Raw genomic sequence first — 13,645 nt, forward strand, 5'->3', positions numbered from 1 at the left:
AACAAGACTTAAAAGAATTTGCCAGCAACAGACCCACTCTTCAAGAAGTTATGAAAGGAGTGCTCTACCAGGAAAATTAAAGATACATACAGAAATAAAAGAACAAAAGGCAACCAAGAAAATGACCAATTTAATGCTAAGGACAAGAAATATCAATAACAACGTAGAATGTTAACTTCCAGGATTTAAGTGGAAAGACTGGACCAGAGCAACACCGCATATTCAACAGAAGAGAGTTTGGACATAAGACTGAACTGTTGAAATAGAATTGTATGACTTTTGAGTAAAACATTACTGATTTTTTCTTACTATGCTTTGTTCTCCCAATTTACACAGTTTACTTTCTTTTGAGTTTTTGATAGGTTCAGCAATATGCTAAATATTTTTCTTGTTTGTTTCTTTAAATAGAAACATACACTTTTCTTCCTTCCTGACCCCTCTGGAATTGGAAAATATTTGGGAGTATTCTTATTTTGTGACAGAAGGGTTATTTGCATAAGTTCAATAATGCTTTTTGCATTGATTCAGAAATCAGAAATACTCATTATTGGACAGGGCGTTGACTGGAATGTCATATCTGAATATTAATCAGAAAACTATGGAACTAAGGTGGATCTCAAGTAAGCTAATGGAAGCTCTTAGAAAGATGGTCTGGCAGCATAAATAGTTCTGCCTGGCAGAGAGGATTAGAGGAGATATATGAAAGAATTTTTAACAAAACCACCTGGACTTTTCCAGCCCAGCATTGTCATCAGTAGAGATCGCAAAAGAGCAATCACACCAGAGGATTCTTTTGAGAAACTTTTTGAAGGAAGAAAAAAGAAACTGATCTTTGCTAGCAGAGGGTATATCACCGAATACTTGGTGGGCAGGGCTGAATTGAGAAGGTTTATGTGTCACTAGTGTGCTGGGCATTTGCTTTTCAACAATTTGAATAGTTGACATGTAAATACCTTCACAAAAATATTTAAAACCATACTATTCCTGTTGTTATAGAGTCACAAACAAAATTATACAAAATTATAAGAAACATTTTGAACATTATCTTTAAAATTCAGTATTTTGAAATTTTGAAAGTTGCTTATTAACTGTCAAGAACTATGGAGTATGAATTAATTTTTTTTATATGCAAAGTAAATGTGGAAAAATGTAAAAACAAAATTAAATTATTATTTTTAGTCTTTATATGTTATCTTGGTAACAGTAACAGTATAATCTCTTCTGTTTATTGTATTGTCTTTGTTATAAGGAAATTCAGCCCCAAATCCAAAGTCTTTGCTGTTGTTTTGACACTTACGGCCCCAGATTTGCTTCTTTTCTGCTGCTTCTTCATAGTAGACTCGCGTTTTGCTAACTCACTGTGTAAATCTTTCACCATCCTGCTCCATCCAGGGGTCTGGGTTTGCTGCCTTATGGACAGGAAGTCCAAGTGAAGCATTTTGGGAATAGGAGGGGCACCAACCCGAAAAAAAAAAGCATTTACAGGTAAGGAAGTGACTAATGGGCCCAAGGGGACAGGAGATGAAGCAGAGACAGTCACAATCTGGACATCTCCAGGACAGGCAGGCGGGGCACTCTGATGAAGAAGAAAGAAAAGCAGTGAAAATAGAGACCCTGTCAAGGGTCTGTCTGCCTGTCTCATGTGGACAGAAAGAAAGAGAGAAGGGAGAAGCCAGAGCTGAGGTCATGTGAGCCGAAGAGCACAGGCAAGGGATGAGTCGTTTTTATCCATTTTAGGAGCAGAGTAAGGCAGAGGGAAGACAGCTAGTGAGAGTTTTCCTGTCAAGAGGCAGAGGAAAGCAGGGAACAGAAATCGCTGTCTCCGAGTGGAAAAACACAAGCATCTGAGGGGAGAAAAAATGAGAGGGCAACTGGTCAGATGGGAGTTTCCAGGCTCGCCTGTGATTGTACGGTGGCCACAGTGACTGACGCTCATAGCCCCTCCCCAGGAAACCAGTCTGGAGCCAGAAAGTGTATGAAAAAAACTGTCACTTGCATTTGTTAACAATGCAAGACGATGGCCCTGTGGTCTAGTGGTTAAGGAAGCCAAATCCCATGTGGCCAACTGCTGTTTGAATCCTGACCCTTGTGACTTGGAAAGCACACTGGGCATGTGTGTGTGTGTGTGTGTGTGTGTGTGTGTGTGTGTGTCCCAGATCCCAACAGGATGGAGAAATGGAAGAGAAAGGATTGCAGTGTGACCATGCCTCATTGATGGGGTGCTCTCTCCTTCCCCCTCTCTGTCTCTCTGTCTTCCTCTCTCTGGAGAGTGCATGTGCTCTCATATATTAAAAAAAATAAAAAAGGCAGTAGAGCAGGCCAAGTCACGGTGGTCCAGAAGGTAGAGTAGTACTGCACGATGCGCCCATGTGTGGAGGCCCAAGGTTCGGGTTTCTGGTCAACCTGAACCACCACGAGTGTCCATGAGTATACTTGTGATCCTGACTGGCTGGGTGGAGCTAGCAGCCAGATGAAACCCTGTTAGGGGTGCCCCTCACCTTGTGAAGGACATGAATAAGTAATTTTTTAAAAATTTTTCTTTAATTTAAAAAGCAAGCGAGCAGCCATTGGCCTTGCTCAACACATGCAAAAGATGCCTGCAGATGGGACAGAATACTCAATTGGAAAGAGTAAAAGGAACAAAAGAAAAATTGTTGATTAAAGGCAAAAGAGAAAGCAAGCTGACCATCTGTTAAGCCCGGGTCAAAAAAGTGTCTTGGGCAAACAACTCACAGCTTTTCTTTTAAAAATTCAGGAGTGTTGGTCTGATAAACAGCGGCTGGGTATTGCACAGAGGAAACCAGATCTCATGTAACTAACCAAGATTCAAGTCTGGCCCCAGCAGAGAGAGGGAACCATGATCCGGGCATGTGCACCTGTACCCAGGATCTTGAAGGGATGAAGAATTGGAGGGAGGAGGATTACAGTGTGACCAGGCCCTGCTGGGGTGTGGGGGTGCTTTCCCTCTATCTCTTTCTCAATCTCTTTCAATAGTTCTCTCTCTTTCTCAAACTCTCTCTTTTTCAATCTTTATGCCTCTTCCCTCCATCTCTCTCTCTCTCATGCTTGTGTCCTCTGGCAAAACACAAACACACACACACACACACACACTAACCCCAAACAAACAACAACAACAAAATACTCCACAGATCCTACCAAAAATATATATATATACACATAGGGTTCAAAAGATGCATGCTGAAACCATCGGTTGGAAATTGCCCAAATGTCTGTCAATTGTAGAATGGGTAAATAAATTGCATTTTCATGCAGCAATGAGAATGAACAAACCACAGCTACATACAGCAATGTGGATGGATCTCACAAATAGAATGTGGAATGAAAGAAGTCAGACACAAAAGGATATAGACTTTATGATCGCCTTTCCGTCACGATCAAAAACGGGCAGAACCACTCCACGCTGTTAGATGCTGGTGGTGGTTACCCTCAGGGGTCGGGGGTTAGAGGAGGTGGGGCAGTATGGAAGTAGGCACAAGGTGGTGTCTGAGATGCTGGTAATACTCTGTTTCTTGAGCTGAGTTCTTCTCACATGTATATGCGTTCCCTTTATGAGAACTCACTGAACTGTGCGTTATCCTGTAAGCATATTAGATTTCAATAAAAAGTCAAAAAAAATTGAAGTACTGGACAACACAAGAGAAATAAGCAGACCTGGGGCTTTGGCACAGCAGGTCCTGGGAACAGCTTTGGGCCATGTGCCCATTCCCCACCCCAGTGTCAGACGAAAGTACCAGGGAATGAGGCCTGACCACCAACCTGAAGCTGGAGTCTTAGGGTAGTCAGCCAACTCACTCATAAGGCACGACTTGACTGGATAAAGACGCCAAGCAGTACGAGTAGCAGCTGCCATTCCGTGAGTGCTGGTTGAGCGTGACAGCAGGCCCAGGCCGCCCAGGTAGGGTCCCAGCTCCAGTAGCACAGCCTTGGTTCAGTCCTTAACCACCTTGTGCCTCGGTTCCCACATTTGTAAAATAAGAGTGGGAACAGGTCCGAATACGTTATAGTTGGAACCATGCCTGGCACAGAGTAAATACAGCTAAGGGCTTGGTTCCGTTACTGCCATGTGCTGGGCACTTTAATCCTCTCAATAACTGTAAGAGTCTACACTCCAAATGCAGAGTGGAGGTCTGCACTCAATGTTCACCTCATTTCAAAGCCCATCATTGAAGGCTTCCCAACACAAAAAAGAAAAATTCAACCTCAGGAACTAGGAAATAGCACAGGAAAATCATTTGCATGCAAGGAAAAAAAGTAAGATTTTTAAATAAGCAAGGAGATTCCTAGATAGCCTTTTAATGGGATGCTGGAACTCTGTCAAACTATTTGACTCTATGGGGCTGTGGGCTTTCATTGCTGTGAGTTTTTTTATAGCTGTCATAGCAAATAACCGATAGCAATGCAAATAATTCTTATCTACAGATATCCAAATAGATTCCATACTCTCTCATAAACAAATCAAGTTTCAACTCCATGCATAGTTCTTTCAACATTCCTTTACTCCGTAAAAATTTGTTTCTTGTGATTTCTCCTTTGAATCACTTACATATTATTGGTTCCCTCATTCAATGAGCGAGTTAAATAAAATGGTGATGGCCCTGTGGCCTGGTGGTTAAGGGAGCTGAAACCCATATGGCCGACTGCAGCTTGAATCATGGTCTCGGAGATTTGAAAAACACACCAGATGTATGTGTGCACGTCTGCTCCAAATCCTGACAGGATGGAGAAATGGAGAAGGGATTATGGCACGACCACACACCCACTGGGAATTAAAAATAAATAAATGAAATATTTGCTATATGTTCATTTTACATTTTGTAGGAAAGTCATAATTTTACTTTAAAAAAGAAATACTCTACTACATGGGGAGAGGTCAGGTTCGGAGCTGTGGCCCCTGGGTTTCCTGAGGAAGGCCCACTCTCGGCTCTACTGAAATCTGCTGGCAAGAGGCCCAGTGGACCTCCCGGGGCAGGCGCGAAGCCAGGCCCCAGGTCTGCCTGTGCTCTGCTCATGGCCAGGCTTGGGGAGGACAACAGAAAGCTGGTTGCTTTGGAAATAACTCTGCTAGCCTGAAGGCAATTAATTGTGCGCTAGGGGGACTGTGGCCAAGCCAGAGCAGCGGTCACCATCTCAGGCTGCCTGGTGGCTCAGGAGCCAGACTGGATACTTAAAATTCGGTGGTACAAAAATGGGATTTAACTGGGGAGGCATAAACACTGGATCCCAAAAGATTAGGATTTAGGTACTTTTTCTGCCGATTTTCTAGTTCTGTGGCCTTGGCAAATGAGGCACATTCCCAGCTTTCATTTCCCCCTCTGTAGACTATTCAGGATACCACAGACCCTTATCTTTCTGTTGAGGCTTTTGAGGGGTGAATGGGGCTATGCCAGTTAAACAAGATGGTACACGCACAGCTCCCAGCACCGTCCCTGCACTGGTGTGAGTAACGGCAGTTCTGGTGGCTGCTACCGTCAGCAGGAGATGTGGTGAGTTGATGCTCGTGGGCCTCGGCTTTCTGGATCAATGGAGCACTGTTCATTACTAGTACTTTCTCTTGCTGTAAAAGAGACATCATAACCCTCCCCAGGTAAAATCTAAAAAGAAGTCTGCATTGGGACCAGCAGTTAGCGTAATGGCTATGTCGCTGGATTCCCATGTAGCTGACTGCGGTTAGAGTCCCAGACCCGGTGGCTTAAACTCACACCAGGAGCGTGTGTATGCATGACCAAGATCCCGAGAGGAGAATGGAGGAGAAGGGATTGCGGTGTGGCCATCCTCCCAGGGCGTGATTTCTCACTTTCTGTCTCTCTGTCTCTCTCTGTCTTTCTGGTGAGCGCACATGCTCTATAGCAAAAACCTCTCAAAAAAAAAAAAAAAAGAAGTCTGCATTAATTTATCAAAACATGAAGTAAATACTTCACAATCTTAAACACACTTACAAAGGTAAAGGATTTTTTTAAGAGAAAGAGTAGCCAACGACAGCAGTAATAAGAGCTGGGGTGAACTGACCATTCGCTATCTGCCAGGCCTAGTCCCCAGGGTTTCACATGTCCTGTCACTGTCATTCCTCATCACACGCTCAAGGCAGTCCCTGTGAGGTGGTAAGTGTTGTCACCCTTCTCCAGTCAGGGAGTGAAGTGGAGCTGAATGTAACCCCAGGCCAAGCCAATCCATCCCACTGCGTGTGGAGAACCCCGGGGTTGTCTGATCCTAGATCCTAGGGTGTTGAGGCCGTGTATCTGGAATGGTGGGTCCCAGGTGCAGGCGAGACTGCTAAGAGGTGCTTCCAGTCTGAAGTTTAAATATAAGATGGACTGAGGTCAGATATTTTACCCATTTAACAATTATTTATGGAGGGCCTACTATGTGTCAGGGACTGTTCTAGGCTGAATAAACGAGGTAAAAATGTCCTGCTCTCACAGAGCTGAAATTCTGGGGTGGGGGGAGTTAGGTGGTAAATGTACTAAACAAGTTAAATGTACACTATGTTTGTTAGGGATAACATTCCATAGAGAAAAGTAAAGTATAGAAAAAGGATACAGAGAGCCAAAGGTGGTATGGAAGCTGCAAGTATGCTTGAGGTGGTCAGGAAGGCCTCACCTAGGGGCACTTGTGCCAAACCTGGAGGAGGTGAGGTTGTTAGCCATGCAGCTCTCTGGAAGCATATTCTGGATGACACGAACAGTGGGACCTGGACCCTGGGGTGCGAGGAACAACAGGAGGCTGGGCCAACGTGGACGACGAAAGAGGGACAGACGAGCAGGCCTTGGTGCAGAGTGAGATGGGAGAGCCTCTGAGCAAACCAGTCCCGTGACCTGACATACGTGAAAGACCCACTCTGGCCACTTCGACAACAAACAAGAGGGGGGCAGAGGACAGGCAGGAAGAGCACCTCGTAGCTAATTTCAGTCATTTAAACAAGAGATCATGAAGGTTGGAGAAGGGTGGGGTCCCTGTGGCCATTTATGCTTAACATCCACGCCGTAATGCTTGGCACCTTCATCCGTAAAGATGAGGAGTCAGTTCTCTGCAACGATCAAAAACTTACACTCTGGGGAACCAGCAGTTAGCGTAATGGCTATGTCACTAGACTCCCACATAGTCAACCGCAGTTCGCGTCCCAGACCCGGTGGTTTAAAACTCACGCCGGGCGCGTGTGTGTGCATGCCCAAGATCCCGAGAGGAGAATGGAGGAGAAGGGATTGCGGTATGACCATCCCCCCTGGGGGGGTGATTTCTCGCTTTCTGTCTCTATGTCTCTGTCTGGCGAGCACACGTGCCCTATAGCAAAAACCTCTCCAAAAAAAAAAAAACTTACACTCTGGAGTTGGGCGGGGAGGGGACAGGGGAAGAGTAGATCTGACATGTGATAACCTGATGGTAGAAACAACAATAGACTCGCAGGGAGAAAACCCTTCAGCCATGGGTAAGTCCTCTGACTCTGAGGTAGATGTTTGCTTTACGTCACATGTATGATGAGTAAAGAGGCATCGGTGCCCCAGACACATCCTTCAGGACTTCCAGCGGAATCCAGCCAACTTCCAACTGACAGTTTCTGTATGCCTGTGCAGGGGGCTTTTTCCCTGAACGGTGGAAAGCCCTCTCAGCTCACATGGAAGGCCAGAAGTGTGAGGAAATTGACACTCTCAAGGAACAGCCCCACCAGTACTCCTACAAGTTTGCATATAAATGCCCCAGTTCTCTCACCACTGGGTGGATGTATTCTGAACTGTGCGTTTGGTATTGTTTTCTGTAGATTCTCCATAGGACTAAGCTCCATTTGTCTTCGTAACGCATTCTTCATTGACAGTCTTCCTTCCTGAATCATTTGCCCACTTCCTTAGTGATGTTCTCTGCTCCTTCCAAATAAATTCCCTATGCTCAAATATTTGTCTTAGCATCTACTTCTTTTTATTTTGTTAGAGGTTTTTGCTTTAGGCCACGTGCACTCACCAGAGAGAGAGAGAGCCAGAGACAACTAGAGGAAAAGAGATAAAGCACCCCTCCCCAGGGGGATGGCCATGCCGCAATCCCTTCTCCTTCATTCTCTTCCCAGGATCTTGGGCATACCCTAATACATGCCTGCCATGAGTTTCAAGCCACTGGATCTGGGACTCGAACCACGGTCAGTCATGAGGGAGTCCAGCAACATAACTGCTATGCCATCTGCTGACCTTGCCATCTACTTTTTGGGAGGAATTGAGGATGGGGGGATTAAGGCAGATGATCACAGGGGAGAGGCTGGAGGATGTGGGAAAAGAAATTGACAGGGAAATATCCAAGGGATGAAATAACAACCTAACCATCCACTTTTCTCTCTACTGGAAAGCTCTGAGAGGCATGACACCAGGGCTTTTAAGAATCACCCATCGGGAGGTGAACCTGCTGTTTCCAAGGTCCACTGGCTACTCATGAGTGCCCATATGTTGATGGCTTCTGTATGTACAGGGATTAGGACATCATTAATGCTCTTCTGACTGGATTCTAATCCTAATGCCACCCTTGGGTGGTGTTTTCTCACTGTCAATCTTCTCATCTGCTCATTCTCCATCTCCCTGCAGCTGAGGAAACTTCTCAGCAGTGATTAGCATCGAGAATGGATTTTCTTTTGTTCTGATCCATTCAATGTGTTTATTTTCAAGATTGCATTTGTGGAAGGCATTTAAACAGCACCGTTTAGAAGAAAACAAAAGTCACCAGATGGAAAAATAAAATGAGAAACACACACACACACACACACACACACACACACACACACACACAAACTCCCCATGCAATCTAGGCAGGGCAGCAGGAGTTATTGTTGCCCTGCTGGTGTAGATAATGCAGCTGTGTGGGAAAAGCGGTCTGCTTTTGACAGCCTGGAATTTTCAAGAACACGGGTCAACAGAATTTCATGCGGCAATTTATTTCTTGAGAAAGTTTGACTAACTTTCTTTCTTCTTCCTGGTAAGAACAGAAAACTAACTGCCAGGATTACCATATATATTGAACTATAAGGCACAGGCAACTTGTTCTTGGAGTAATCTCATCCTGTTGGATAGGACAAGCCTTGTCCTTAAGAGCCTTAACAACACCCTTAGCCACAGGCTGGCCGCAAGCCGAGCTGATATGGAAGCAAGAGAGATGGCCATGGGCTCTGTGGTTGAGCTCAACATCCACCTCCTGCTTCCTGAGGAAGTCAAGAGAACCAAACCGCTTCCTCCTCCTCCCTCCACCCAACCACCAGACACACCATGATTTGTCTACCCAGAGGGGCGGGGGGGTTGAAAAGCTTTAGAAATATGCCAAAGATGGCAGAAGGGCAAACATTCCTTCAAAGTAGGTCCTGGCCAGTCCTTTTCACTGCTATTCATTTGCCCAATAATGGAGCCCAACAGCCAAGTGAGAAATGGAGCTCAAGTCAGAACTGATGTTCTGGGTCCCGTGAAGAGGAGTCCTGACATTAATATTTCTTGGGCTGTGGTCTGGTGGCTAAGGGAACTAGATTCCATATGGTTGACTACATGAGTCAAATCCTGGCTCAGGAGGTTTGAAAAACACACCAAATGTGTGTATGTGTGCACACATGCATGTATGCCTAAAATCCCAACAGGATGGAGAAGTGGAAGAGAAGAGATTACGAAGTGACCATGCCCCATGGGAGAGATCTTTCTCCCTCTCCCTCTCTCCATCGCTCTCCAGTGAATGCATGAGCCCTCTGGTAAAAAAATTTTTTAAAGAAAATTAAGATTTCCTGGACTGATCTTAGCTGGACCCCCAGCCTCCCTGCACATCCACTGCCAATATAATTTGCCCTGAAGAGGAAAACGGTCCACAGACGGCAGCCTCAGGACATGATGAAGCTTTACAGCCCGACGGTGGTTTGTGTCTAAACAAAACATCACTTATGACTGTGTGACACTCAACTATATGCTCTTTTTTGGAGGGGGGGAGGGGGTTTGCTATAGGACACATGCACTCGCTAAAGAGACAAAGAGATAGAAAGTGAGAAATCACCCCCCCCCCCAAGGGGGATGGCCACACTGCAATCCCTTCTCCTCCATTCTTCTCTCAGGATTTTAGGCATGCACATGTGCCCAGAGTGAGTTTATGCCACCAGGTCTGGGATTCAAACCGTGGTTGACTATGTGGGAGTCTAGAGATGTAACCATTAAACTATCTGCTGGTCCCCAGTATATATACTTCTTTAACCTCTCTGACCTTCAGCCTCTAGACAGAAGGGTTATTAAACAAATAGAAAATGATGCCAGTGTTGACGCATCATAAGCTCCTTATGAACGGCAGTTCCTATTACTGCTGTGGGAACCCGGCCATGGTTTATAAAACCAGGATCAAGGATGGGCCCTAACAGCTGTTCCCGCAGTGGTCAGTTTTAGGAGCTGTTAACATGACTGCCACCGTGGGCCTTAGCGCAGTGATGACCGTTAGAGAAGCTGACTGGGATTTCACAGTAAGGAGCTAATCGCATCAAGGAGAGAGGGGCAGAAGGCCCTGGGCAGGTGGGTAGACGGCAGAGAGCAGGTGGACGGTTTCCAGAAGGTCCAGCTGTCATGCAGAGGACTTCCCACTAGAATACGAGTCAGCCAGGGTAAAAGGCCCTCTCTGCCTCGCTCTCTCCAGAGAGAGCTTCGTGAGCCCTGAGGCAGAATTGACACACTCAGGTTTTCTCCCCCACAAACTCCCAAGGAGGAGATTTTCCAGGCCCAGGCTATGTAAGGAGAACAGATATTGACAAGCTCAAGCAAAGCTGTCTCTGTTTCATACCAAGTGTCCTCAGCAGGCCGGGCCTCCTGAGCTCAGCTGTGCTGGAAATGCCAGAGCAGGGCCGTGGGGTACACACCCCAAAATGGACCAACACCCAGGACATGCTCTAGGGCATATACACTTGCTGGAGAGAGAGAGAGAGAGACAGAAAGCAAGAAATCTCACCCTAGGGAGGATGGTCATGCCACAGTCCCTTCTCCTTCATTCTCCTCTCAGGATTTCGGGCATGCACACACATGCACCTGGCGTGAGTTTCAAGCAGCCGGATCCAGGACTCGAACAGCGGTTCACTATATGGGAATCCAGCAATGTATCCATTACGCCATCTGCTGGCCCCAGGATGGAAGAAACCTACAGCTTAAAGATGCTTATGAAAGTGCAAGGTAAGTATCCCTAGGGTTGGTCCTAATCCTCCCTCCCCCAGAACTATGTTTTAAAACTGGATCTGAGTCAGAGTCAATAAAGCCAAGCACCTTCCTCTCTACCCTTTTCAGACAACAGGAAGGAAACAACACTACCGTCCTGTGCAAACTCTGGAAATGGGAGGGTTCTTGAGGAAAAAAGACAAAATAGACAGAGGTTTGTGCAGGCACTGTTCTGGAAGAGCTTCCCCCTCAAGCATAGCCGATGTACACCCCCCACATACACCCTTAAGAACTGCCAGAGAGGGTCCTGAGCTACAGCAGAAATGGGGCGGCAAACGACCACCATGAACTCCTTGAAGCCAAGAACTATCTCCTATCTGCATATTAATCTACCTTGGTTCAATAAAAAAATTAAAAGCATTACTTTCACATTCATTAGCGTCAGAGTTACAGCCTCCTTCTCTCTGCCCCGAACTTGTCCTCTATCATCTCCCATGCACATGACAGGCAGAGCAGGTGCCACGTCCTGACAGGTGACTCAGTGTCTCAGTGTTGGCTCCTGCAAAGAGGCTGCAACCCTGGCAAGAGCAAAATTGCCTCTAAAACCCATTAATCACACTGATCATGACCGTATCGTCATGGTCAGTTTTCAGTCCTGCTCATCCATCTTTGCCTTGTTCTATGAGCCTGTGGTATAATCAGATCTGATCAACTATTTTCCTCAAAGAAAGTGCAAGAAAAAAAAAAAATCTTATGTAACAGGCCAGTAAAAATCTACTATATATCCTGGGGAAAGAATGGATTACTGTAACAGTCTACTTAATGAATACAACTTTCCAACCAAGCAAACCAGACCACACCCTTCATGATCAGCATGTTATTGCTTCTCTATTATTGCCACTGACCCCTCCTGAAACGACTCTGCCAGTTCATGACAAGGAGCACTTATCCTAGAGCCAGAAAGGAGCAGGTTCAAGCCTCAGCTCATACTTACCCAGAGTCTCTTTCCCTGGGAATGAGGATAACAGTGTGTGCCTTGTGGTGATGCCACGAGGAATGAACGTGGTAACTGCCAGCCCCAGATTTGAGTTTAGCAGCCAAGTCATAGGTGATCCCGTAAGGCAACCTCCTTGGCAAGTCACAGTCAAATCATAGTCAACTGGATGAACTTAGTGGGGTGAGAAAGACCTGCTGGCCTCCAAGCTGTAGCAGGAACCCTAAGAGTGAGGAGGGATGGCAGCCAGAAAGGACTCATGGTCCTAAGGTCTAGACAAAGGGTGAGCGCAGTGTGACAGCATAATGAAAGTCTTCCTCGAGCACAGTCTCCCTTTCTTCCTCAATAAACAAACAAACAAAAACCTTGATTTTGTATGGGTGTCAATGTGCCCAGATTAAAAAAGAAAGGAGAGAAAGGAAGAGAAAAAGGAAAAAAAGGAGAAAGAAAGAAGGACAGAAAGAAAGAAAGAAGAAAAAGAAAGAAAAAAAGGGGAGAATAAAAAGAAAGAGAAGAAGAGAGAAAAAGAAAAAGAAAGAAAGACCCCTATGTCCCAGTCACTCTGGAGGTAAGAACGGCTGCAAAACTAAATTCTGGTCAATGGGACATAGACATAAGTTATCAAATGAGGCATTTGGGAAAGCTCCTTAAAGAAGTAGCTGATTAAAATGGGAGGCCCTTTTGCATTTTCTCTTTCCTTTTTGCTGACTGGAACTCAGATATGATGACAGGAGCTGCAGTGTCATCTTGGAACCATGGGGTAACCCTAAAGGTGCCTGGGAAGACAGTGGCCACCTCCAGACCTATGTAGATTTAGTAAAAGGCCCTATCACTTGACATTTCAGGCCTGTTACTGGGAGAGTATGATAGCCGTCTCCAAGATGACTCACAATGACCCTCTCCTCCTAGAGTTCATGCTCTTGGGTCCTTTCCCATGTTGATAGAACTAACCTGTGTTACCAATAGGATATTGAGAAAACAATAAAGGGTAAGTTCTGAGGCCAGGTCATAAGAGATGAGGGGTCTTACCATCATGTGAGTGAATGCTGGGAAGCACAGTCTAGTTTGTCCAGCCATCAGATGACTGACACCTAGTTGACATCTAGACTGTACTCTCGATGGAGCTCTCAAGTCAGAGCCACCAGGGAGGCTCCTCCCAAATTTGTGACACATAAAATCCCTGTGACGATAGGATCAAGTATTAATCTATTGCATGACTCATAGAAATACCCAAGACTGAGTGATTTATAAAGAAAGAGAGGTTTATTGACTCACAATTCTGGCAGAAGGAAAGTCCAAAGGGGTAGGCCTGGCATCCAGCCAGCCTATAAACATGGCTGACAGACACAGAGACAATGGCAGGCACATGCAGAGAGCAAGTGACCTGGGGAAGCGCTCTCTCTCTCTTAGGAGAACCAGCTCTCATGAGAACACCTCGCAGGAGCTAGAACTCCCTGGGACACATGAGATATCATTACCCTATTTGCAGGAATGTTGCCTT

This window comes from Tupaia chinensis, unplaced genomic scaffold (genome assembly GCF_000334495.1).
Source record: "Tupaia chinensis unplaced genomic scaffold, TupChi_1.0 Scaffold146140_1, whole genome shotgun sequence".
Taxonomy (NCBI): domain Eukaryota; kingdom Metazoa; phylum Chordata; class Mammalia; order Scandentia; family Tupaiidae; genus Tupaia; species Tupaia belangeri.